Source organism: Pseudophryne corroboree, unplaced genomic scaffold, assembly GCF_028390025.1.
Source record: "Pseudophryne corroboree isolate aPseCor3 unplaced genomic scaffold, aPseCor3.hap2 scaffold_518, whole genome shotgun sequence".
NCBI lineage: Eukaryota > Metazoa > Chordata > Amphibia > Anura > Myobatrachidae > Pseudophryne > Pseudophryne corroboree.
In genome coordinates, this window is record NW_026970121.1 from 297660 (window position 1) to 321895 (window position 24236).

The window sequence follows — 24236 nt, forward strand, 5'->3', positions numbered from 1 at the left end:
TGGGAAAGTACCAATGTGTTTATTCATTGGTTGATGGAAGAAACATCTTACAAAAACTCTCCAGATTATTGATTTTTTAATGTTTTTCTAGGAAACGTTCTAGATGTATGCTTATTAGCCTTTGTCAGTATGTACTGTTTGCAAAGTGTCTCTGTGGCGCAATCGGTTAGTGTGTTCGGCTATTAACCAAAAGGTTGGTGGTTCAATCCCACCCAGGGACGTAATTAACCTTGTGATCAGATTTTGGTGATATTTAAGTAGACAAGTCAAAATTTCAAACCTCCTCTTATGGTGTAGGGTACATGGCCTTCTCTGATGTAATCAGAGTTAGATTTGATTCAGTGATTTTATAAAAAACAGCTAGGAAGCACAATTTAGCAGTGGGTTGCAGAGAAAAAAAATATGCTGGCAGAAAAATCCAATCGAGTGATTAAACAGCTCTTCATTTTCTGGCTTTATTTTTATGCTAACAAATTTGTTCTCTGAAAAGTGTCCACAAAGCCAAGTCTCTGATTAACACCTTTGTAAGGATGGTTTTTCACCTATTACTAAATTAAACTTGCTTCATTGGAAAGGCAGCAAGATGCATCCTCATTTCAATGTCTACTGAAATAATACAAGTTGACACCAGGAAACATTAACGCCACTGCATCCTTGCTGCTTTCTCATGTGGAAGTCTGTTTAATGTGAAAACAAGGTGATATCTAATTAGCACACAGGTAAGGAATTAAGAAAATCTTTATTTAAGGGTGAAGATGTTTCTCACAAAATTGTTGACCCAATGCATCATTGAAATTCAAGCTGGAAAGATGATTTTAATATATCACTTGTACATTTTGTATTGCTCTTCTGGTGACAATGTAGTTTGTTTTTGTCAATTACCATTTTAATAATAGGGTAAAGAAAATTAAGTGGATTTTTGAAAGAAAACAATACTGTCAATATACTATTAAAACAAATTAAAATGGTAAAAGTTATTGTACTTTAAGTAAAAATAAAAGAGACAAAATATCAATCCCAGTTTTGGATTACTTTAATTAACAAAAAAAAAATGCATATAGCAGAGGATAGTTTCAATCTGCCTACCTCTGGGTTATGGGCCCAGCATGCTTCCATTGCAGTACTCTGCTGCACATGTAAGTTCAAGAGATCCTGAAGCACTCACTCATCATGGGAAAGTACCAATGTGTTTCTTCGTTGGTTGATGGAAGAAACATCTTACAAAAACTCTCCAGATTATTGACTTTTTAAAGTTTTGCTAGGAAACGTTTTAGATGAATGCTTATTAGCCTTTGTCAGTATGGAAATTTGCAAAGTGTCTCTGTGGCGCAATCAGTTAGTATGTACGGCTTTTAACCAAAAGGTTGGTGGTTTAATCCCACCTAGGGACCTAATTGACCTTGTTATCAGATTTTGGTGATCTTTAAGTAGACAAGTCAAAATTTCAAACCCCCTGTTAAGGTGTAGGGTACTTGGCCTTCTCTGATGTAATCAGAGTTAGATTTGATTCAGTGATTTTATAAAAACAGCTAGGAAGCACAATTTAGCAGTGGGTTGCAGAGAAAAAAAATATGCTGGCAGAAAAATCCAATTGAGTGATTAAACAGCTCTTTATTTTCTGGCTTTATTTTTATGCTAACAAATTTGTTCTCTGAAAAGTGTCCACAAAGCCAAGTCTCTGATTAACACCTTTGTAAGGATGGTTTTTCACCTATTACTAAATTAAACTTGCTTCATTGGAAAGGCAGCAAGATGCATCCTCATTTCAATGTCTACTGAAATAATACAGGTTGACACCAGGAAACATTAACGCCACTGCATCCTTGCTGCTTTCTCATGTAAAAGTCTGTTTAATATGAAAACAAGGTGATATCTAATTAGCACACAGGTAAGGAATTAAGAAAATCTTTATTTAAGGGTGAAGATGTTTCTCACAAAATCGTTGCCCCAATGCATCATTGAAATTCAAGCTGGAAAGATGATTTTAATATATCACTTGTACATTTTGTATTGCTCTTCTGGTGACAATGTAGTTTGTTTTTGTCAATTACCATTTTAATAATAGGGTAAAGAAAATGAAGTGGATTTTTGAAAGAAAACAATACTGTCAATATACTATTAAAACAAATTAAAATGGTAAAAGTTATTGTACTTTAAGTAAAAATAAAAGAGCCAAAATATCAATCCCAGTTTTGGATTACTTTAATTAACAAAAAAAAATGCATATAGCAGAGGATAGTTTCAATCTGCCTACCTCTGGGTTATGGGCCCAGCATGCTTCCATTGCAGTACTCTGCTGCACATGTAAGTGCAAGAGATCCTGAAGCACTCCCTCATCATGGGAAAGTACCAATGTGTTTATTCATTGGTTGATGGAAGAAACATCTTACAAAAACTCTCCAGATTATTGATTTTTTAATATTTTTCTAGGAAACGTTCTAGATGTATGCTTATTAGCCTTTGTTAGTATGTACTGTTTGCAAAGTGTCTTGGTGGCGCAATCGGTTAGTGTGTTCGGCTATTAACCAAAAGGTCGGTGGTTCAATCCCACCCAGGGACGTAATTGACCTTGTGATCAGATTTTGGTGATATTTAAGTAGACAAGTCAAAATTTCAAACCCCCTCTTATTGTGTAGGGTACCTGGCCTTCTCTGATGTAATCAGAGTTAGATTTGATTCAGTGATTTTATAAAAAACAGCTAGGAAGCACAATTTAGCAGTGGGTTGCAGAGAAAAAAAATATGCTGGCAGAAAAATCCAATTGAGTGATTAAACAGCTCTTCATTTTCTGGAATTTATTTTTATGCTAACAAATTTGTTCTCTGAAAAGTGTCCACAAAGCCAAGTCTCTGATTAACACCTTTGTAAGGATGGTTTTTCACCTATTACTAAATTAAACTTGCTTCATTGGAAAGGCAGCAAGATGCATCCTCATTTCAATGTCTACTGAAATAATACAGGTTGACACCAGGAAACATTAACGCCACTGCATCTTTGCTGCTTTCTCACATGGAAGTCTGTTTAATGTGAAAACAAGGTGATATCTAATTAGCACACAGGTAAGGAATTACGAAAATCTTTATTTAAGGGTGAAGATGTTTCTCACAAAATTGTTGCCCCAATGCATCATTGAAATTCAAGCTGGAAAGATGATTTTAATATATCACTTGTACATTTTGTATTGCTCTTCTGGTGACAATGTAGTTTTTTTGTCAATTACCATTTTAATAACAGGGTAAAGAAAATTAAGTGGATTTTTGAAAGAAAACTATACTGTCAATATACTATTAAAACAAATTAAAATGGTAAAAGTTATTGTACTTTAAGTAAAAATAAAAGAGCAAAAATATCAATCCCAGTTTTGATTACTTAAATTAACAAAAAAAATGCATATAGCAAAGGATAGTTTCAATCTGCCTACCTCTGGGTTATGGGTCCAGCATGCTTCCATTGCAGTACTCTGCTGCCCATGTAAGTGCAAGAGATCCTGAAGCACTCACTCATCATGGGAAAGTACCAATGTGTTTATTCGTTGGTTGATGGAAGAAACATCTTACAAAAACTCTCCAGATTATTGATTTTTTAATGTTTTTCTAGGAAACGTTCTAGATGTATGCTTATTAGCCTTTGTCAGTATGTACTTTTTGCAAAGTGTCTCTGTGGCGCAATCGGTTAGTGTGTTTGGCTGTTAACCAAAAGGTTGGTGGTTCAATCCCACCCAGGGACGTAATTAACCTTGTGATCAGATTTTGGTGATATTTAAGTAGACAAGTCAAAATTTCAAACCTCCTCTTATGGTGTAGGGTACATGGCCTTCTCTGATGTAATCAGAGTTAGATTTGATTCAGTGATTTTATAAAAAACAGCTAGGAAGCACAATTTAGCAGTGGGTTGCAGAGAAAAAAAATATGCTGGCAGAAAAATCCAATCGAGTGATTAAACAGCTCTTCATTTTCTGGCTTTATTTTTATGCTAACAAATTTGTTCTCTGAAAAGTGTCCACAAAGCCAAGTCTCTGATTAACACCTTTGTAAGGATGGTTTTTCACCTATTACTAAATTAAACTTGCTTCATTGGAAAGGCAGCAAGATGCATCCTCATTTCAATGTCTACTGAAATAATACAAGTTGACACCAGGAAACATTAACGCCACTGCATCCTTGCTGCTTTCTCATGTGGAAGTCTGTTTAATGTGAAAACAAGGTGATATCTAATTAGCACACAGGTAAGGAATTAAGAAAATCTTTATTTAAGGGTGAAGATGTTTCTCACAAAATTGTTGACCCAATGCATCATTGAAATTCAAGCTGGAAAGATGATTTTAATATATCACTTGTACATTTTGTATTGCTCTTCTGGTGACAATGTAGTTTGTTTTTGTCAATTACCATTTTAATAATAGGGTAAAGAAAATGAAGTGGATTTTTGAAAGAAAACAATACTGTCAATATACTATTAAAACAAATTAAAATGGTAAAAGTTATTGTACTTTAAGTAAAAATAAAAGAGACAAAATATCAATCCCAGTTTTGGATTACTTTAATTAACAAAAAAAAATGCATATAGCAGAGGATAGTTTCAATCTGCCTACCTCTGGGTTATGGGCCCAGCATGCTTCCATTGCAGTACTCTGCTGCACATGTAAGTGCAAGAGATCCTGAAGCACTCACTCATCATGGGAAAGTACCAATGTGTTTCTTCGTTGGTTGATGGAAGAAACATCTTACAAAAACTCTCCAGATTATTGACATTTTAAAGTTTTTCTAGGAAACGTTTTAGATGAATGCTTATTAGCCTTTGTCAGTATGGAAATTTGCAAAGTGTCTCTGTGGCGCAATCAGTTAGTATGTATGGCTTTTAACCAAAAGGTTGGTGGTTTAATCCCACCCAGGGACCTAATTGACCTTGTTATCAGATTTTGGTGATCTTTAAGTAGACAAGTCAAAATTTCAAACCCCCTGTTATGGTGTAGGGTACTTGGCCTTCTCTGATGTAATCAGAGTTAGATTTGATTCAGTGATTTTATAAAAACAGCTAGGAAGCACAATTTAGCAGTGGGTTGCAGAGAAAAAAAATATGCTGGCAGAAAAATCCAATTGAGTGATTAAACAGCTCTTTATTTTCTTGCTTTATTTTTATGCTAACAAATTTGTTCTCTGAAAAGTGTCCACAAAGCCAAGTCTCTGATTAACACCTTTGTAAGGATGGTTTTTCACCTATTACTAAATTAAACTTGCTTCATTGGAAAGGCAGCAAGATGCATCCTCATTTCAATGTCTACTGAAATAATACAGGTTGACACCAGGAAACATTAACGCCACTGCATCCTTGCTGCTTTCTCATGTAAAAGTCTGTTTAATATGAAAACAAGGTGATATCTAATTAGCACACAGGTAAGGAATTAAGAAAATCTTTATTTAAGGGTGAAGATGTTTCTCACAAAATCGTTGCCCCAATGCATCATTGAAATTCAAGCTGGAAAGATGATTTTAATATATCACTTGTACATTTTGTATTGCTCTTCTGGTGTCAATGTAGTTTTTTTTGTCAATTACCATTTTAATAATAGGGTAAAGAAAATTAAGTGGATTTTTGAAAGAAAACTATACTGTCAATATACTATTAAAACAAATTAAAATGGTAAAAGTTATTGTACTTTAAGTAAAAATAAAAGAGCAAAAATATCAATCCCAGTTTTGATTACTTAAATTAACAAAAAAAATGCATATAGCAAAGGATAGTTTCAATCTGCCTACCTCTGGGTTATGGGTCCAGCATGCTTCCATTGCAGTACTCTGCTGCACATGTAAGTGCAAGAGATCCTGAAGCACTCACTCATCATGGGAAAGTACCAATGTGTTTATTCATTGGTTGATGGAAGAAACATCTTACAAAAACTCTCCAGATTATTGATTTTTTAATATTTTTCTAGGAAACGTTCTAGATGTATGCTTATTAGCCTTTGTCAGTATGTACTGTTTACAAAGTGTCTCGGTGGCGCAATCGGTTAGTGTGTTCGGCTATAAACCAAAAGGTTGGTGGTTCAATCCCACCCAGGGACGTAATTGACCTTGTGATCAGATTTTGGTGATATTTAAGTAGACAAGTCAAAATTTCAAACCCCCTCTTATTGTGTAGGGTACCTGGCCTTCTCTGATGTAATCAGAGTTAGATTTGATTCAGTGATTTTATAAAAAACAGCTAGGAAGCACAATTTAGCAGTGGGTTGCAGAGAAAAAAAATATGCTGGCAGAAAAATCCAATCGAGTGATTAAACAGCTCTTCATTTTCTGGCTTTATTTTTATGCTAACAAATTTGTTCTCTGAAAAGTGTCCACAAAGCCAAGTCTCTGATTAACACCTTTGTAAGGATGGTTTTTCACCTATTACTAAATTAAACTTGCTTCATTGGAAAGGCAGCAAGATGCATCCTCATTTCAATGTCTACTGAAATAATTCAAGTTGACACCAGGAAACATTAACGCCACTGCATCCTTGCTGCTTTCTCATGTGGAAGTCTGTTTAATGTGAAAACAAGGTGATATCTAATTAGCACACAGGTAAGGAATTAAGAAAATCTTTATTTAAGGGTGAAGATGTTTCTCACAAAATTGTTGACCCAATGCAACATTGAAATTCAAGCTGGAAAGATGATTTTAATATATCACTTGTACATTTTGTATTGCTCTTCTGGTGACAATGTAGTTTGTTTTTGTCAATTACCATTTTAATAATAGGGTAAAGAAAATGAAGTGGATTTTTGAAAGAAAACAATACTGTCAATATACTATTAAAACAAATTAAAATGGTAAAAGTTATTGTACTTTAAGTAAAAATAAAAGAGACAAAATATCAATCCCAGTTTTGGATTACTTTAATTAACAAAAAAAAAATGCATATAGCAGAGGATAGTTTCAATCTGCCTACCTCTGGGTTATAGGCCCAGCATGCTTCCATTGCAGTACTCTGCTGCACATGTAAGTTCAAGAGATCCTGAAGCACTCACTCATCATGGGAAAGTACCAATGTGTTTCTTCGTTGGTTGATGGAAGAAACATCTTACAAAAACTCTCCAGATTATTGACTTTTTAAAGTTTTTCTAGGAAACGTTTTAGATGAATGCTTATTAGCCTTTGTCAGTATGGACTTTTGCAAAGTGTCTCTGTGGCGCAATCAGTTAGTATGTACGGCTATTAACCAAAAGGTTGGTGGTTCAATCCCACCCAGGGACCTAATTGACCTTGTTATCAGATTTTGGTGATCTTTAAGTAGACAAGTCAAAATTTCAAACCCCCTGTTATGGTGTAGGGTACCTGGCCTTCTCTGATGTAATCAGAGTTAGATTTGATTCAGTGATTTTATAAAAACAGCTAGGAAGCACAATTTAGCAGTGGGTTGCAGAGAAAAAAAATATGCTGGCAGAAAAATCCAATTGAGTGATTAAACAGCTCTTTATTTTCTGGCTTTATTTTTATGCTAACAAATTTGTTCTCTGAAAAGTGTCCACAAAGCCAAGTCTCTGATTAACACCTTTGTAGGGATGGTTTTTCACCTATTACTAAATTAAACTTGCTTCATTGGAAAGGCAGCAAGATGTATCCTCATTTCAATGTCTACTGAAATAATACAGGTTGACACCAGGAAACATTAACGCCACTGCATCCTTGCTGCTTTCTCATGTGGAAGTCTGTTTAATGTGAAAACAAGGTGGTATCTAATTAGCACACAGGTAAGGAATTACGAAAATCTTTATTTAAGGGTGAAGATGTTTCTCACAAAATTGTTGCCCCAATGCATCATTGAAATTCAAGCTGGAAAGATGATTTTAATATATCACTTGTACATTTTGTATTGCTCTTCTGGTGACAATGTAGTTTTTTTGTCAATTACCATTTTAATAACAGGGTAAAGAAAATTAAGTGGATTTTTGATAGAAAACTATACTGTCAATATACTATTAAAACAAATTAAAATGGTAAAAGTTATTGTACTTTAAGTAAAAATAAAAGAGCCAAAATATCAATCCCAGTTTTGGATTACTTTAATTAACAAACAAAAAAATGCATATAGCAGAGGATAGTTTCAATCTGCCTACCTCTGGGTTATGGGCCCAGCATACTTCCATTGCAGTACTCTGCTGCACATGTAAGTGCAAGAGATCCTGAAGCACTCACTCATCATGGGAAAGTACCAATGTGTTTCTTCGTTGGTTGATGGAAGAAACATCTTACAAAAACTCTCCAGATTATTGACTTTTTAAAGTTTTTCTAGGAAACGTTTTAGATGAATGCTTATTAGCCTTTGTCAGTATGGACTTTTGCAAAGTGTCTCTGTGGTGCAATCGGTTAGTGTGTTTGGCTATTAACCAAAAGGTTGGTGGTTCAATCCCACCCAGGGACATAATTAACCTTGTGATCAGATTTTGGTGATATTTAAGTAGACAAGTCAAAATTTCAAACCTCATCTTATGGTGTAGGGTACATGGCCTTCTCTGATGTAATCAGAGTTAGATTTGATTCAGTGATTTTATAAAAAACAGCTAGGAAGCACAATTTAGCAGTGGGTTGCAGAGAAAAAAAATATGCTGGCAGAAAAATCCAATCGAGTGATTAAACAGCTCTTCATTTTCTGGCTTTATTTTTATGCTAACAAATTTGTTCTCTGAAAAGTGTCCACAAAGCCAAGTCTCTGATTAACACCTTTGTAAGGATGGTTTTTCACCTATTACTAAATTAAACTTGCTTCATTGGAAAGGCAGCAAGATGCATCCTCATTTCAATGTCTACTGAAATAATACAAGTTGACACCAGGAAACATTAACGCCACTGCATCCTTGCTGCTTTCTCATGTGGAAGTCTGTTTAATGTGAAAACAAGGTGATATCTAATTAGCACACAGGTAAGGAATTAAGAAAATCTTTATTTAAGGGTGAAGATGTTTCTCACAAAATTGTTGACCCAATGCAACATTGAAATTCAAGCTGGAAAGATGATTTTAATATATCACTTGTACATTTTGTATTGCTCTTCTGGTGACAATGTAGTTTGTTTTTGTCAATTACCATTTTAATAATAGGGTAAAGAAAATGAAGTGGATTTTTGAAAGAAAACAATACTGTCAATATACTATTAAAACAAATTAAAATGGTAAAAGTTATTGTACTTTAAGTAAAAATAAAAGAGACAAAATATCAATCCCAGTTTTGGATTACTTTAATTAACAAAAAAAAAAATGCATATAGCAGAGGATAGTTTCAATCTGCCTACCTCTGGGTTATGGGCCCAGCATGCTTCCATTGCAGTACTCTGCTGCACATGTAAGTTCAAGAGATCCTGAAGCACTCACTCATCATGGGAAAGTACCAATGTGTTTCTTCGTTGGTTGATGGAAGAAACATCTTACAAAAACTCTCCAGATTATTGACTTTTTAAAGTTTTTCTAGGAAACGTTTTAGATGAATGCTTATTAGCCTTTGTCAGTATGGACTTTTGCAAAGTGTCTCTGTGGCGCAATCAGTTAGTATGTACAGCTATTAACCAAAAGGTTGGTGGTTCAATCCCACCCAGGGACCTAATTGACCTTGTTATCAGATTTTGGTGATCTTTAAGTAGACAAGTCAAATTTCATATCCCCCTGTTATGGTGTAGGGTACCTGGCCTTCTCTGATGTAATAAGAGTTAGATTTGATTCAGTGATTTTATAAAAACATCTAGGAAGCACAATTTAGCAGTGGGTTGCAGAGAAAAAGAAATATGCTGGCAAAAAAATCAAATTGCGTGATTAAACAGCTCTTCATTTTCTGGCTTTATTTTTATGCTAACAAATTTGTTCTCTGAAAAGTGTCCACAAAGCCAAGTCTCTGATTAACACCTTTGTAGGGATGGTTTTTCACCTATTACTAAATTAAACTTGCTTCATTGGAAAGGCAGCAAGATGCATCCTCATTTCAATGTCTACTGAAATAATACAGGTTGACACCAGGAAACATTAACGCCACTGCATCCTTGCTGCTTTCTCATGTGGAAGTCTGTTTAATGTGAAAACAAGGTGATATCTAATTAGCACACAGGTAAGAAATTACGAAAATCTTTATTTAAGGGTGAAGATGTTTCTCACAAAATTGTTGCCCCAATGCATCATTGAAATTCAAGCTGGAAAGATGATTTTAATATATCACTTGTACATTTTGTATTGCTCTTCTGGTGACAATGTAGTTTTTTTTGTCAATTACCATTTTAATAATAGGGTAAAGAAAATTAAGTGGATTTTTGAAAGAAAACTATACTGTCAATATACTATTAAAACAAATTAAAATGGTAAAAGTTATTGTACTTTAAGTAAAAATAAAAGAGCAAAAATATCAATCCCAGTTTTGATTACTTAAATTTACAAAAAAAAATGCATATAGCAAAGGATAGTTTCAATCTGCCTACCTCTGGGTTATGGGTCCAGCATGCTTCCATTGCAGTACTCTGCTGCACATGTAAGTGCAAGAGATCCTGAAGCACTCACTCATCATGGGAAAGTACCAATGTGTTTATTCATTGGTTGATGGAAGAAACATCTTACAAAAACTCTCCAGATTATTGATTTTTTAATATTTTTCTAGGAAACGTTCTAGATGTATGCTTATTAGCCTTTGTCAGTATGTACTGTTTGCAAAGTGTCTCGGTGGCGCAATCGGTTAGTGTGTTTGGCTATTAACCAAAAGGTTGGTGGTTCAATCCCACCCAGGGACGTAATTGACCTTGTGATCAGATTTTGGTGATATTTAAGTAGACAAGTCAAAATTTCAAACCCCCTCTTATTGTGTAGGGTACCTGGCCTTCTCTGATGTAATCAGAGTTAGATTTGATTCAGTGATTTTATAAAAAAACAGCTAGGAAGCACAATTTAGCAGTGGGTTGCAGAGAAAAAAAATATGCTGGCAGAAAAATCCAATTGAGTGATTAAACAGCTCTTCATTTTCTGGAATTTATTTTTATGCTAACAAATTTGTTCTCTGAAAAGTGTCCACAAAGCCAAGTCTCTGATTAACACCTTTGTAAGGATGGTTTTTCACCTATTACTAAATTAAACTTGCTTCATTGGAAAGGCAGCAAGATGCATCCTCATTTCAATGTCTACTGAAATAATACAGGTTGACACCAGGAAACATTAAAGCCACTGCATCCTTGCTGCTTTCTCATGTGGAAGTCTGTTTAATGTGAAAACAAGGTGATATCTAATTAGCACACAGGTAAGAAATTACGAAAATCTTTATTTAAGGGTGAAGATGTTTCTCACAAAATTGTTGCCCCAATGCATCATTGAAATTCAAGCTGGAAAGATGATTTTAATATATCACTTGTACATTTTGTATTGCTCTTCTGGTGACAATGTAGTTTTTTTTGTCAATTACCATTTTAATAATAGGGTAAAGAAAATTAAGTGGATTTTTGAATGAAAACTATACTGTCAATATACTATTAAAACAAATTAAAATGGTAAAAGTTATTGTACTTTAAGTAAAAATAAAAGAGCAAAAATATCAATCCCAGTTTTGATTACTTAAATTAACAAAAAAAAATGCATATAGCAAAGGATAGTTTCAATCTGCCTACCTCTGGGTTATGGGTCCAGCATGCTTCCATTGCAGTACTCTGCTGCACATGTAAGTGCAAGAGATCCTGAAGCACTCACTCATCATGGGAAAGTACCAATGTGTTTATTCATTGGTTGATGGAAGAAACATCTTACAAAAACTCTCCAGATTATTGATTTTTTAATATTTTTCTAGGAAACGTTCTAGATGTATGCTTATTAGCCTTTGTCAGTATGTACTTTTTGCAAAGTGTCTCGGTGGCGCAATCGGTTAGTGTGTTTGGCTATTAACCAAAAGGTTGGTGGTTCAATCCCACCCAGGGACGTAATTGACCTTGTGATCAGATTTTGGTGATATTTAAGTAGACAAGTCAAAATTTCAAACCCCCTCTTATTGTGTAGGGTACCTGGCCTTCTCTGATGTAATCAGAGTTAGATTTGATTCAGTGATTTTATAAAAAAACAGCTAGGAAGCACAATTTAGCAGTGGGTTGCAGAGAAAAAGAAATATGCTGGCAGAAAAATCCAATTGAGTGATTAAACAGCTCTTCATTTTCTGGAATTTATTTTTATGCTAACAAATTTGTTCTCTGAAAAGTGTCCACAAAGCCAAGTCTCTGATTAACACCTTTGTAGGGATGGTTTTTCACCTATTACTAAATTAAACTTGCTTCATTGGAAAGGCAGCAAGATGTATCCTCATTTCAATGTCTACTGAAATAATACAGGTTGACACCAGGAAACATTAACGCCACTGCATCCTTGCTGCTTTCTCATGTGGAAGTCTGTTTAATGTGAAAACAAGGTGATATCTAATTAGCACACAGGTAAGGAATTAAGAAAATCTTTATTTAAGGGTGAAGATGTTTCTCACAAAATTGTTGACCCAATGCAACATTGAAATTCAAGCTGGAAAGATGATTTTAATATATCACTTGTACATTTTGTATTGCTCTTCTGGTGACAATGTAGTTTGTTTTTGTCAATTACCATTTTAATAATAGGGTAAAGAAAATGAAGTGGATTTTTGAAAAATAACAATACTGTCAATATACTATTAAAACAAATTAAAATGGTAAAAGTTATTGTACTTTAAGTAAAAATAAAAGAGACAAAATATCAATCCCAGTTTTGGATTACTTTAATTAACAAAAAAAAAATGCATATAGCAGAGGATAGTTTCAATCTGCCTACCTCTGGGTTATGGGCCCAGCATGCTTCCATTGCAGTACTCTGCTGCACATGTAAGTGCAAGAGATCCTGAAGCACTCACTCATCATGGGAAAGTACCAATGTGTTTCTTCGTTGGTTGATGGAAAAAACATCTTACAAAAACTCTCCAGATTATTAACTTTTGAAAGTTTTTCTAGGAAACGTTTTAGATGAATGCTTATTAGCCTTTGTCAGTATGTGCTTTTGCAAAGTGTCTCTGTGGCGCAATCAGTTAGTGTGTACGGCTATTAACCAAAAGGTTGGTGGTTCAATCCCACCCAGGGACCTAATTGACCTTGTTATCAGATTTTGGTGATCTTTAAGTAGACAAGTCAAAATTTCAAACCCCCTGTTATGGTGTAGGGTACCTGGCCTTCTCTGATGTAATCAGAGTTAGATTTGATTCAGTGATTTTATAAAAACAGCTAGGAAGCACAATTTAGCAGTGGGTTGCAGAGAAAAAAAATATGCTGGCAGAAAAATCCAATTGAGTGATTAAACAGCTCTTCATTTTCTGGCTTTATTTTTATGCTAACAAATTTGTTCTCTGAAAAGTGTCCACAAAGCCAAGTCTCTGATTAACACCTTTGTAAGGATGGTTTTTCACCTATTACTAAATTAAACTTGCTTCATTGGAAAGGCAGCAAGATGCATCCTCATTTCAATGTCTACTAAAATAATACAAGTTGACACCAGGAAACATTAACGCCACTGCATCCTTGCTGCTTTCTCATGTGGAAGTCTGTTTAATATGAAAACAAGGTGATATCTAATTAGCACACAGGTAAGGAATTAAGAAAATCTTTATTTAAGGGTGAAGATGTTTCTCACAAAATCGTTGCCCCAATGCATCATTGAAATTCAAGCTGGAAATGTGATTTTAATATATCACTTGTACATTTTGTATTGCTCTTCTGGTGACAATGTAGTTTGTTTTTGTCAATTACCATTTTAATAATAGGGTAAAGAAAATGAAGTGGATTTTTGAAAGAAAACAATACTGTCAATATACTATTAAAACAAATTAAAATGGTAAAAGTTATTGTACTTTAAGTAAAAATAAAAGAGACAAAATATCAATCCCAGTTTTGGATTACTTTAATTAACAAAAAAAAAATGCATATAGCAGAGGATAGTTTCAATCTGCCTACCTCTGGGTTATGGGCCCAGCATGCTTCCATTGCAGTACTCTGCTGCACATGTAAGTGCAAGAGATCCTGAAGCACTCACTCATCATGGGAAAGTACCAATGTGTTTCTTCGTTGGTTGATGGAAGAAACATCTTACAAAAACTCTCCAGATTATTGACTTTTTAAAGTTTTTCTAGGAAACGTTTTAGATGAATGCTTATTAGCCTTTGTCAGTATGGACTTTTGCAAAGTGTCTCTGTGGCGCAATCAGTTAGTATGTACGGCTATTAACCAAAAGGTTGGTGGTTCAATACCACCCAGGGACCTAATTGACCTTGTTATCAGATTTTGGTGATCTTTAAGTAGACAAGTCAAAATTTCAAACCCCCTGTTATGGTGTAGGGTACCTGGCCTTCTCTGATGTAATCAGAGTTAGATTTGATTCAGTGATTTTATAAAAACAGCTAGGAAGCACAATTTAGCAGTGGGTTGCAGAGAAAAAAAATATGCTGGCAGAAAAATCCAATTGAGTGATTAAACAGCTCTTTATTTTCTGGCTTTATTTTTATGCTAACAAATTTGTTCTCTGAAAAGTGTCCACAAAGCCAAGTCTCTGATTAACACCTTTGTAAGGATGGTTTTTCACCTATTACTAAATAAAACTTGCTTCATTGGAAAGGCAGCAAGATGCATCCTCATTTCAATGTCTACTGAAATAATACAGGTTGACACCAGGAAACATTAACGCCACTGCATCCTTGCTGCTTTCTCATGTGGAAGTCTGTTTAATGTGAAAACAAGGTGATATCTAATTAGCACACAGGTAAGGAATTAAGAAAATCTTTATTTAAGGGTGAAGATGTTTCTCACAAAATCGTTGCCCCCATGCATCATTGAAATTCAAGCTGGAAAGATGATTTTAATATATCACTTGTACATTTTGTATTGCTCTTCTGGTGACAATGTAGTTTGTTTTTGTCAATTACCATTTTATTATAGGGTAAAGAAAATTAAGTGGATTTTTGAAAGAAAACAATACTGTCAATATACTATTAAAACAAATTAAAATGGTAAAAGTTATTGTACTTTAAGTAAAAATAAAAGAGCCAAAATATCAATCCCAGTTTTGGATTACTTTAATTAACAAACAAAAAAATGCATATAGCAGAGGATAGTTTCAATCTGCCTACCTCTGGGTTATGGGCCCAGCATGCTTCCATTGCAGTACTCTGCTGCACATGTAAGTGCAAGAGATCCTGAAGCACTCACTTATCATGGGAAAGTACCAATGTGTTTCTTCGTTGGTTGATGGAAGAAACATCTTACAAAAACTCTCCAGATTATTGACTTTTTAAAGTTTTTCTAGGAAACGTTTTAGATGAATGCTTATTAGCCTTTGTCAGTATGGACTTTTGCAAAGTGTCTCTGTGGCGCAATCGGTTAGTGTGTTTGGCTATTAACCAAAAGGTTGGTGGTTCAATCCCACCCAGGGACGTAATTAACCTTGTGATCAGATTTTGGTGATATTTAAGTAGACAAGTCAAAATTTCAAACCTCCTCTTATGGTGTAGGGTACATGGCCTTCTCTGATGTAATCAGAGTTAGATTTGATTCAGTGATTTTATAAAAAACAGCTAGGAAGCACAATTTAGCAGTGGGTTGCAGAGAAAAAAAATATGCTGGCAGAAAAATCCAATCGAGTGATTAAACAGCTCTTCATTTTCTGGCTTTATTTTTATGCTAACAAATTTGTTCTCTGAAAAGTGTCCACAAAGCCAAGTCTCTGATTAACACCTTTGTAAGGATGGTTTTTCACCTATTACTAAATTAAACTTGCTTCATTGGAAAGGCAGCAAGATGCATCCTCATTTCAATGTCTACTGAAATAATACAAGTTGACACCAGGAAACATTAATGCCACTGCATCCTTGCTGCTTTCTCATGTGGAAGTCTGTTTAATGTGAAAACAAGGTGATATCTAATTAGCACACAGGTAAGGAATTAAGAAAATCTTTATTTAAGGGTGAAGATGTTTCTCACAAAATTGTTGACCCAATGCAACATTGAAATTCAAGCTGGAAAGATGATTTTAATATATCACTTGTACATTTTGTATTGCTCTTCTGGTGACAATGTAGTTTGTTTTTGTCAATTACCATTTTAATAATAGGGTAAAGAAAATGAAGTGGATTTTTGAAAGAAAGCAATACTGTCAATATACTATTAAAACAAATTAAAATGGTAAAAGTTATTGTACTTTAAGTAAAAATAAAAGAGACAAAATATCAATCCCAGTTTTGGATTACTTTAATTAACAAAAAAAAAAATGCATATAGCAGAGGATAGTTTCAATCTGCCTACCTCTGGGTTATGGGCCCAGCATGCTTCCATTGCAGTACTCTGCTGCACATGTAAGTTCAAGAGATCCTGAAGCACTCACTCATCATGGGAAAGTACCAATGTGTTTCTTCGTTGGTTGATGGAAGAAACATCTTACAAAAACTCTCCAGATTATTGACTTTTGAAAATTTTTCTAGGAAACGTTTTAGATGAATGCTTATTAGCCTTTGTCAGTATGGACTTTTGCAAAGTGTCTCTGTGGCGCAATCAGTTAGTATGTACGGCTATTAACCATAAGGTTGGTGGTTCAATCCCACCCAGGGACCTAATTGACCTTGTTATCAGATTTTTGTGATCTTTAAGTAGACAAGTCAAAATTTCAAACCCCCTGTTATGGTGTAGGGTACCTGGCCTTCTCTGATGTAATCAGAGTTAGATTTGATTCAGTGATTTTATAAAAACAGCTAGGAAGCACAATTTAGCAGTGGGTTGCAGAGAAAAAAAATATGCTGGCAGAAAAATCCAATTGAGTGATTAAACAGCTCTTTATTTTCTGGCTTTATTTTTATGCTAACAAATTTGTTCTCTGAAAAGTGTCCACAAAGCCAAGTCTCTGATTAACACCTTTGTAAGGATGGTTTTTCACCTATTACTAAATTAAACTTGCTTCATTGGAAAGGCAGCAAGATGCATCCTCATTTCAATGTCTACTGAATTAATACAGGTTGACACCAGGAAACATTAACGCCACTGCATCCTTGCTGCTTTCTCTTGTGTAAGTCTGTTTAATGTGAAAACAAGGTGATATCTAATTAGCACACAGGTAAGGAATTAAGAAAATCTTTATTTAAGGGTGAAGATGTTTCTCACAAAATCGTTGCCCCAATGCATCATTGAAATTCAAGCTGGAAAGATGATTTTAATATATCACTTGTACATTTTGTATTGCTCTTCTGGTGACAATGTAGTTTGTTTTTGTCAATTACCATTTTAATAATAGGGTAAAGAAAATTAAGTGGATTTTTGAAAGAAAACAATACTGTCAATATACTATTAAAACAAATTAAAATGGTAAAAGTTATTGTACTTTAAGTAAAAATAAAAGAGCCAAAATATCAATCCCAGTTTTGGATTACTTTAATTAACAAACAAAAAAATGCATATAGCAGAGGATAGTTTCAATCTGCCTACCTCTGGGTTATGGGCCCAGCATGCTTCCATTGCTGTACTCTGCTGCACATGTAAGTGCAAGAGATCCTGAAGCACTCACTCATCATGGGAAAGTACCAATGTGTTTCTTCGTTGGTTGATAGAAGAAACATCTTACAAAAACTCTCCAGATTATTGACTTTTTTAAGTTTTTCTAGGAAACGTTTCAGATGAATGCTTATTAGCATTTGTCAGTATGTACTTTTGCAAAGTGTCTCTGTGGCGCAATCAGTTAGTGTGTACGGCTATTAACCAAAAGGTTGGTGGTTCAATCCCACCCAGGGACGTAATTGACCTTGTTATCAGATTTTGGTGATCTTTAAGTAGACAAGTCAAATTTCATACCCCCTGTTATGGTGTAGGGTACCTGGCCTTCTCTGATGTAATCAGAGTTAGATTTGATTCAGTGATTTTATAAAAACATCTAGGAAGCACAATTTAGCAGTGGGTTGCAGAGAAAAAGAAATATGCTGGCAAAAAAATCAAATTGCGTGATTAAACAGCTCTTCATTTTCTGGCTTTATTTTTATGCTAACAAATTTGTTCTCTGAAAAGTGTCCACAAAGCCAAGTCTCTGATTAACACCTTTGTAGGGATGGTTTTTCACCTATTACTAAATTAAACTTGCTTCATTGGAAAGGCAGCAAGATGTATCCTCATTTCAATGTCTACTGAAATAATACAGGTTGACACCAGGAAACATTAACGCCACTGCATCCTTGCTGCTTTCTCATGTGGAAGTCTGTTTAATGTGAAAACAAGGTGATATCTAATTAGCACACAGGTAAGGAATTAAGAAAATCTTTATTTAAGGGTGAAGATGTTTCTCACAAAATTGTTGACCCAATGCATCATTGAAATTCAAGCTGGAAAGATGATTTTAATATATCACTTGTACATTTTGTATTGCTCTTCTGGTGACAATGTAGTTTGTTTTTGTCAATTACCATTTTAATAATAGGGTAAAGAAAATGAAGTGGATTTTTGAAAGAAAACAATACTGTCAATATACTATTAAAACAAATTAAAATGGTAAAAGTTATTGTACTTTAAGTAAAAATAAAAGAGCCAAAATATCAATCCCAGTTTTGGATTACTTTAATTAACAAACAAAAAAATGCATATAGCAGAGGATAGTTTCAATCTGCCTACCTCTGGGTTATGGGCCCAGCATGCTTCCATTGCAGTACTCTGCTGCACATGTAAGTTCAAGAGATCCTGAAGCACTCACTCATCATGGGAAAGTACCAATGTGTTTCTTCGTTGGTTGATGGAAGAAACATCTTACAAAAACTTTCCAGATTATTGACTTTTTAAAGTTTTTCTAGGAAACGTTTTAGATGAATGCTTATTAGCCTTTGTCAGTATGGACTTTTGCAAAGTGTCTCTGTGGCGCAATCAGTTAGTATGTACGGCTATTAACCAAAAGGTTGGTGGTTCAATCCCACCCAGGGACCTAATTGACCTTGTTATCAGATTTTGGTGATCTTTAAGTAGACAGTCAAAATTTCATACCCCCTTTTATGGTGTAGGGTACCTGGCCTTCTCTGATGTAATCAGAGTTAGATTTGATTCAGTGATTTTATAAAAACAGCTAGGAAGCACAATTTAGCAGTGGGTTGCAGAGAAAAAAAATATGCTGGCAGAAAAATCCAATTGAGTGATTAAACAGCTCTTTATTTTCTGGCTTTATTTTTATGCTAACAAATTTGTTCTCTGAAAAGTGTCCACAAAGCCAAGTCTCTGATTAACACCTTTGTAAGGATGGTTTTTCACCTATTACTAAATTAAACTTGCTTCATTGGAAAGGCAGCAAGATGCATCCTCATTTCAATGTCTACTGAAATAATACAGGTTGACACCAGGAAACATTAACGCCACTGCATCCTTGCTGCTTTCTCATGTGGAAGTCTGTTTAATGTGAAAACAAGGTGATATCTAATTAGCACACAGGTAAGGAATTAAGAAAATCTTTATTTAAGGGTGAAGATGTTTCTCACAAAATCGTTGCCCCAATGCATCATTGAAATTCAAGCTGGAAAGATGATTTTAATATATCACTTGTACATTTTGTATTGCTCTTCTGGTGACAATGTAGTTTGTTTTTGTCAATTACCATTTTAATAATAGGGTAAAGAAAATGAAGTGGATTTTTGAAAGAAAACAATACTGTCAATATACTATTAAAACAAATTAAAATGGTAAAAGTTATTGTACTTTAAGTAAAAATAAAAGAGACAAAATATCAATCCCAGTTTTGGATTACTTTAATTAACACAAAAAAAATGCATATAGCAGAGGATAGTTTCAATCTGCCTACCTCTGGGTTATGGGCCCAGCATCACTGTATGCAAATCCGTCTTCTGCAGACCTTCCCCCAGGAATGCTTGTACTAGTTGTTGCATTTGGTTTGTTGTTTGGGGGTGCTTCAGTATTAGGCAGCCTTCTGCCCTCCCATGTTCATTTGAAAATATGTGTTCTCCCTGCAGTTGTTGTCCCCAGATGAGAGTTCCCTTGTGCTGCCTCAGTTGAATCGCCTTTACTTGACAGAGATGTGCCTGAGCAGCGGCCCTCCCCAGCCCTATCCCAAATCATACTTATTTTGCATAGGAGATATCATGGTCATGAAGATTGTTCTCCCAGGGTGAGGTTCATTCATTGCATTCTGGGTATGATGACCCCTGTGATTTCCCCAAATATGGGAAACTCGACTGCATTATTTGTGGTAGTGGGGGACTGTGTTTGTGCTTTCCTCTGGTCAGCTCTGGTAAAAGTCAGATTTCTTTGTCTCAGATCTTCCTCTAGCCTTGTTCTTCTTTCGAGAGTTCCCTTGTGCTGCCTCAGTTGGATCTCCTTCACTTGACAGGGGGGTGCCCGAGCAGCGACCCTCCCCAGCTCTAGCCCAACTCCTACTTACCTGCCAGGTGAGATACTATGATCAGGAAGGTGCTTCTCCCAGGGCAAGGCTCACCCATTGCACTCTGGGTGTGCTGCCCCTTTGATTTCCCCAAATGTGGGACACTTGACTGCATAATTTGTGTTTCCCCTGGTCGGCTCTCATATAATTCAGATCTCTTTGTCTCAGGTCTCTCTTCAGCCTAGTTTGCTGTCTGTTTCCACTTCTCTTTTCTTGAGCCGCTCCCTTCTATGCCCTTGCACACTAGCCTGACTTCTCCCATCTGCTTACTTTGTGCCTTCCAACGCACAATGCGAACTACAGGTAGTGCTGCAGGGCCCACACCCTTTTACTTGCCTTACAGAGCAGCTCTGGAGCTGTTACAGTGCCCAGCTGCTGCAAGAAATCAGCTTGAATGCTTCAGGGGCTGGGGCATAGCCAACATGAGCCCCACACCGAAGGAGGGTGGAGGTGTTTAATGCGAACTAGGGGTCATCCAAGCGCCGCAAAAGGCCGCCATGCCCTGCATGCCCCTTTTCTCTTTTCATATGCAGACGAGGGTTGAAGCCAACTTTGACCCACTGCTTGGATGACATCACCATATGCAAATCCATCTGCTGCAGGCCTTCCCCCAGGAATGCTTGCACTAGTTGTTGCATTTGGTTTGTTGTTTGGGGGTGCTTCAGTATTAGGCAGCCTTCTGCCCTCCCATGTTCATCTGAAAATATGTGTTCTCCCTGCAGTTGTTGTCCCCAGATGAGAGTTCCCTTGTGCTGCCTCAGTTGAATCTCCTTTACTTGACAGAGATGTGCCTGAGCAGCGGCCCTCCCCAGCCCTATCCCAAATCATACTTATTTTGCATAGGAGATACCATGGTCATGAAGATTGTTCTCCCAGGGTGAGGTTCATTCATTGCATTCTGGGTATGCTGACCCCTGTGATTTCCCCAAATGTGGGAAACTCGACTGCATTATTTGTGGTAGTGGGGGACTGTGTTTGTGCTTTCCTCTGGTCAGCTCTGGTAAAAGTCAGATTTCTTTGTCTCAGATCTTCCTCTAGCCTTGTTCTTCTTTCGAGAGTTCCCTTGTGCTGCCTCAGTTGGATCTCCTTCACTTGACAGGGGGGTGCCCGAGCAGCGACCCTCCCCAGCTCTAGCCCAACTCCTACTTACCTGCCAGGTGAGATACTATGATCATGAAGGTGCTTCTCCCAGGGCAAGGCTCATCCATTGCACTCTGGGTGTGCTGCTCCTGTGATTTCCCCAAATGTGGGAAACTTGACTGCATAATTTGTGTTTCCACTGGTCGGCTTTCATATAATTCAGATCTCTTTGTCTCAGGTCTCTCTCCAGCCTAGTTTGCTGTCTGTTTCCACTTCTTTTTTTTTTAGCCCCTCCCTTCTATACCCTTGTGCACTATCCTGACTTCTACTCCTGTCTGCTTACTTTGTGCCTTCCAATGCACAATGCAAACTACAGGTAGTGCTGCAGGGCCCACAACCTTTTACTTGCCTTACAGAGCAGCTCTGGAGCTGTTACAGTGCCAAGCTGCTGCAAGAAATCAGCTTGAATGCTGGGGCATTGCCAATATGAGCCCCACACCGAAGGATGGTGGGGGTGTTTAATGCGAACTAAGGGTCATCCAAGCGCCGCAAAAGGCCGCCATGCCCTGCATACCCCTTTTCTCTTTTCATATGCAGATGAGGGTTCCAGCCAACTTTGGCCCACTGCTTGGATGACATCACTGTATGCAAATCCGTCTTCTGCAGACCTTCCCCCAGGAATGCTTGTACTAGTTGTTGCATTTGGTTTGTTGTTTGGGGGTGCTTCAGTATTAGGCAGCCTTCTGCCCTCCCATGTTCATTTGAAAATATGTGTTCTCCCTGCAGTTGTTGTCCCCAGATGAGAGTTCCCTTGTGCTGCCTCAGTTGAATCTCCTTTACTTGACAGAGATATGCCTGAGCAGCGGCCCTCCCCAGCCCTATCCCAAATCATACTTATTTTGCATAGGAGATACCATGGTCATGAAGATTGTTCTCCCAGGGTGAGGTTCATTCATTGCATTCTGGGTATGCTGACCCCTGTGATTTCCCCAAATGTGGGAAACTCGACTGCATTATTTGTGGTAGTGGGGGACTGTGTTTGTGCTTTCCTCTGGTCAGCTCTGGTAAAAGTCAGATTTCTTTGTCTCAGATCTTCCTCTAGCCTTGTTCTTCTTTCGAGAGTTCCCTTGTGCTGCCTCAGTTGGATCTCCTTCACTTGACAGGGGGGTGCCCGAGCAGCGACCCTCCCCAGCTCTAGCCCAACTCCTACTTACCTGCCAGGTGAGATACTATGATCAGGAAGGTGCTTCTCCCAGGGCAAGGCTCACCCATTGCACTCTGGGTGTGCTGCTCCTGCGATTTCCCCAAATGTGGGACACTTGACTGCATAATTTGTGTTTCCTCTGGTCGGCTCTCGTATAATTCAGATCTCTTTGTCTCAGGTCTCTCTCCAGCCTAGTTTGCTGTCTGTTTCCACTTCTCTTTTCTTGAGCCGCTCCCTTCTATGCCCTTGCGCACTATCCTGACTTCTCCCGTCTGCTTACTTTGTGCCTTCCAACGCACAATGCGAACTACAGGTAGTGCTGCAGGGCCCACACCCTTTTAGTTGCCTTACAGAGCAGCTCTGGAGCTGTTACAGTGCCCAGCTGCTGCAAGAAATCAGCTGGAATGCTTCAGGGGCTGGGGCATTGCCAACATGAGCCCCACACCGAAGGAGGGTGGGGGTGTTTAATGCGAACTGAGGGTCATCCAAGCGCCGCAAAAGGCCGCCATGCCCTGCATACCCCTTTTCTCTTTTCATATGCAGATGAGGGTTCCAGCCAACTTTGGCCCACTGCTTGGATGACATCACTGTATGCAAATCCGTCTTCTGCAGACCTTCCCCCAGGAATGCTTGTACTAGTTGTTGCATTTGGTTTGTTGTTTGGGGGTGCTTCAGTATTAGGCAGCCTTCTGCCCTCCCATGTTCATTTGAAAATATGTGTTCTCCCTGCAGTTGTTGTCCCCAGATGAGAGTTCCCTTGTGCTGCCTCAGATGAATCTCCTTTACTTGACAGATATATGCCTGAGCAGCGGCCCTCCCCAGCCCTATCCCAAATCATACTTATTTTGCATAGGAGATACCATGGTCATGAAGATTGTTCTCCCAGGGTGAGGTTCATTCATTGCATTCTGGGTATGCTGACCCCTGTGATTTCCCCAAATGTGGGAAACTCAACTGCATTATTTGTGGTAGTGGGGGACTGTGTTTGTGCTTTCCTCTGCTCAGCTCTGGTAAAAGTCAGATTTCTTTGTCTCAGATCTTCCTCTAGCCTTGTTCTTCTTTCGAGAGTTCCCTTGTGCTGCCTCAGTTGGATCTCCTTCACTTGACAGGGGGGTGCCCTAGCAGCGACCCTCCCCAGCTCTAGCCCAACTCCTACTTACCTGCCTGGTGAGATATTATGATCAGGAAGGTGCTTCTCCCAGGGCAAGGCTCACCCATTGCACTCTGGGTGTGCTGCTCCTGCGATTTCCCCAAATGTGGGGCACTTGACTGCATAATTTGTGTTTCCTCTGGTCGGCTCTCGTATAATTCAGATCTCTTTGTCTCAGGTCTCTCTCCAGCCTAGTTTGCTGTCTGTTTCCACTTCTCTTTTCTTGAGCCGCTCCCTTCTATGCCCTTGCGCACTATCCTGACTTCTCCCGTCTGCTTACTTTGTGCCTTCCAACGCACAATGCGAACTACAGGTAGTGCTGCAGGGCCCACACCCTTTTACTTGCCTTACAGAGCAGCTCTGGAGCTGTTACAGTGCCCAGCTGCTGCAAGAAATCAGCTTGAATGCTTC

General features: G+C 37.3%; 11 non-coding genes and 1 pseudogene across 11 annotated transcripts; all 12 read left to right on the top strand.

Moving 5' to 3' along the window:
* The first annotated feature begins 3653 nt into the window (after positions 1-3653).
* On the top strand, positions 3654-3727 carry TRNAN-GUU (transfer RNA asparagine (anticodon GUU)). The gene has a single exon. It is a non-coding gene; the product is annotated as a tRNA-Asn (tRNA).
* Positions 3728-5988: 2261 nt separating this feature from the next.
* TRNAY-AUA (transfer RNA tyrosine (anticodon AUA)) lies at positions 5989-6062 on the top strand. Its single transcript has one exon. It is a non-coding gene; the product is annotated as a tRNA-Tyr (tRNA).
* A 2264-nt stretch (positions 6063-8326) lies between these two features.
* Positions 8327-8400, top strand: TRNAN-AUU (transfer RNA asparagine (anticodon AUU)). Its single transcript has one exon. It is a non-coding gene; the product is annotated as a tRNA-Asn (tRNA).
* A 6946-nt stretch (positions 8401-15346) lies between these two features.
* Positions 15347-15420, top strand: TRNAN-AUU (transfer RNA asparagine (anticodon AUU)). The gene has a single exon. It is a non-coding gene; the product is annotated as a tRNA-Asn (tRNA).
* A 4647-nt stretch (positions 15421-20067) lies between these two features.
* Positions 20068-20231, top strand: LOC135031566 (U1 spliceosomal RNA). The gene has a single exon (XR_010227252.1). It is a non-coding gene; the product is annotated as a U1 spliceosomal RNA (small nuclear RNA).
* A 152-nt stretch (positions 20232-20383) lies between these two features.
* Positions 20384-20525, top strand: LOC135031578 (U1 spliceosomal RNA; annotated as a pseudogene).
* Positions 20526-21217: 692 nt separating this feature from the next.
* Positions 21218-21381, top strand: LOC135031553 (U1 spliceosomal RNA). Its single transcript, XR_010227239.1, has one exon. It is a non-coding gene; the product is annotated as a U1 spliceosomal RNA (small nuclear RNA).
* A 152-nt stretch (positions 21382-21533) lies between these two features.
* Positions 21534-21696, top strand: LOC135031574 (U1 spliceosomal RNA). The gene has a single exon (XR_010227260.1). It is a non-coding gene; the product is annotated as a U1 spliceosomal RNA (small nuclear RNA).
* Positions 21697-22361: 665 nt separating this feature from the next.
* Positions 22362-22525, top strand: LOC135031554 (U1 spliceosomal RNA). Its single transcript, XR_010227240.1, has one exon. It is a non-coding gene; the product is annotated as a U1 spliceosomal RNA (small nuclear RNA).
* Positions 22526-22677: 152 nt separating this feature from the next.
* On the top strand, positions 22678-22840 carry LOC135031567 (U1 spliceosomal RNA). Its single transcript, XR_010227253.1, has one exon. It is a non-coding gene; the product is annotated as a U1 spliceosomal RNA (small nuclear RNA).
* Positions 22841-23511: 671 nt separating this feature from the next.
* Positions 23512-23675, top strand: LOC135031551 (U1 spliceosomal RNA). Its single transcript, XR_010227237.1, has one exon. It is a non-coding gene; the product is annotated as a U1 spliceosomal RNA (small nuclear RNA).
* A 152-nt stretch (positions 23676-23827) lies between these two features.
* On the top strand, positions 23828-23990 carry LOC135031576 (U1 spliceosomal RNA). The gene has a single exon (XR_010227261.1). It is a non-coding gene; the product is annotated as a U1 spliceosomal RNA (small nuclear RNA).
* The last annotated feature ends 246 nt before the right edge of the window (positions 23991-24236 follow it).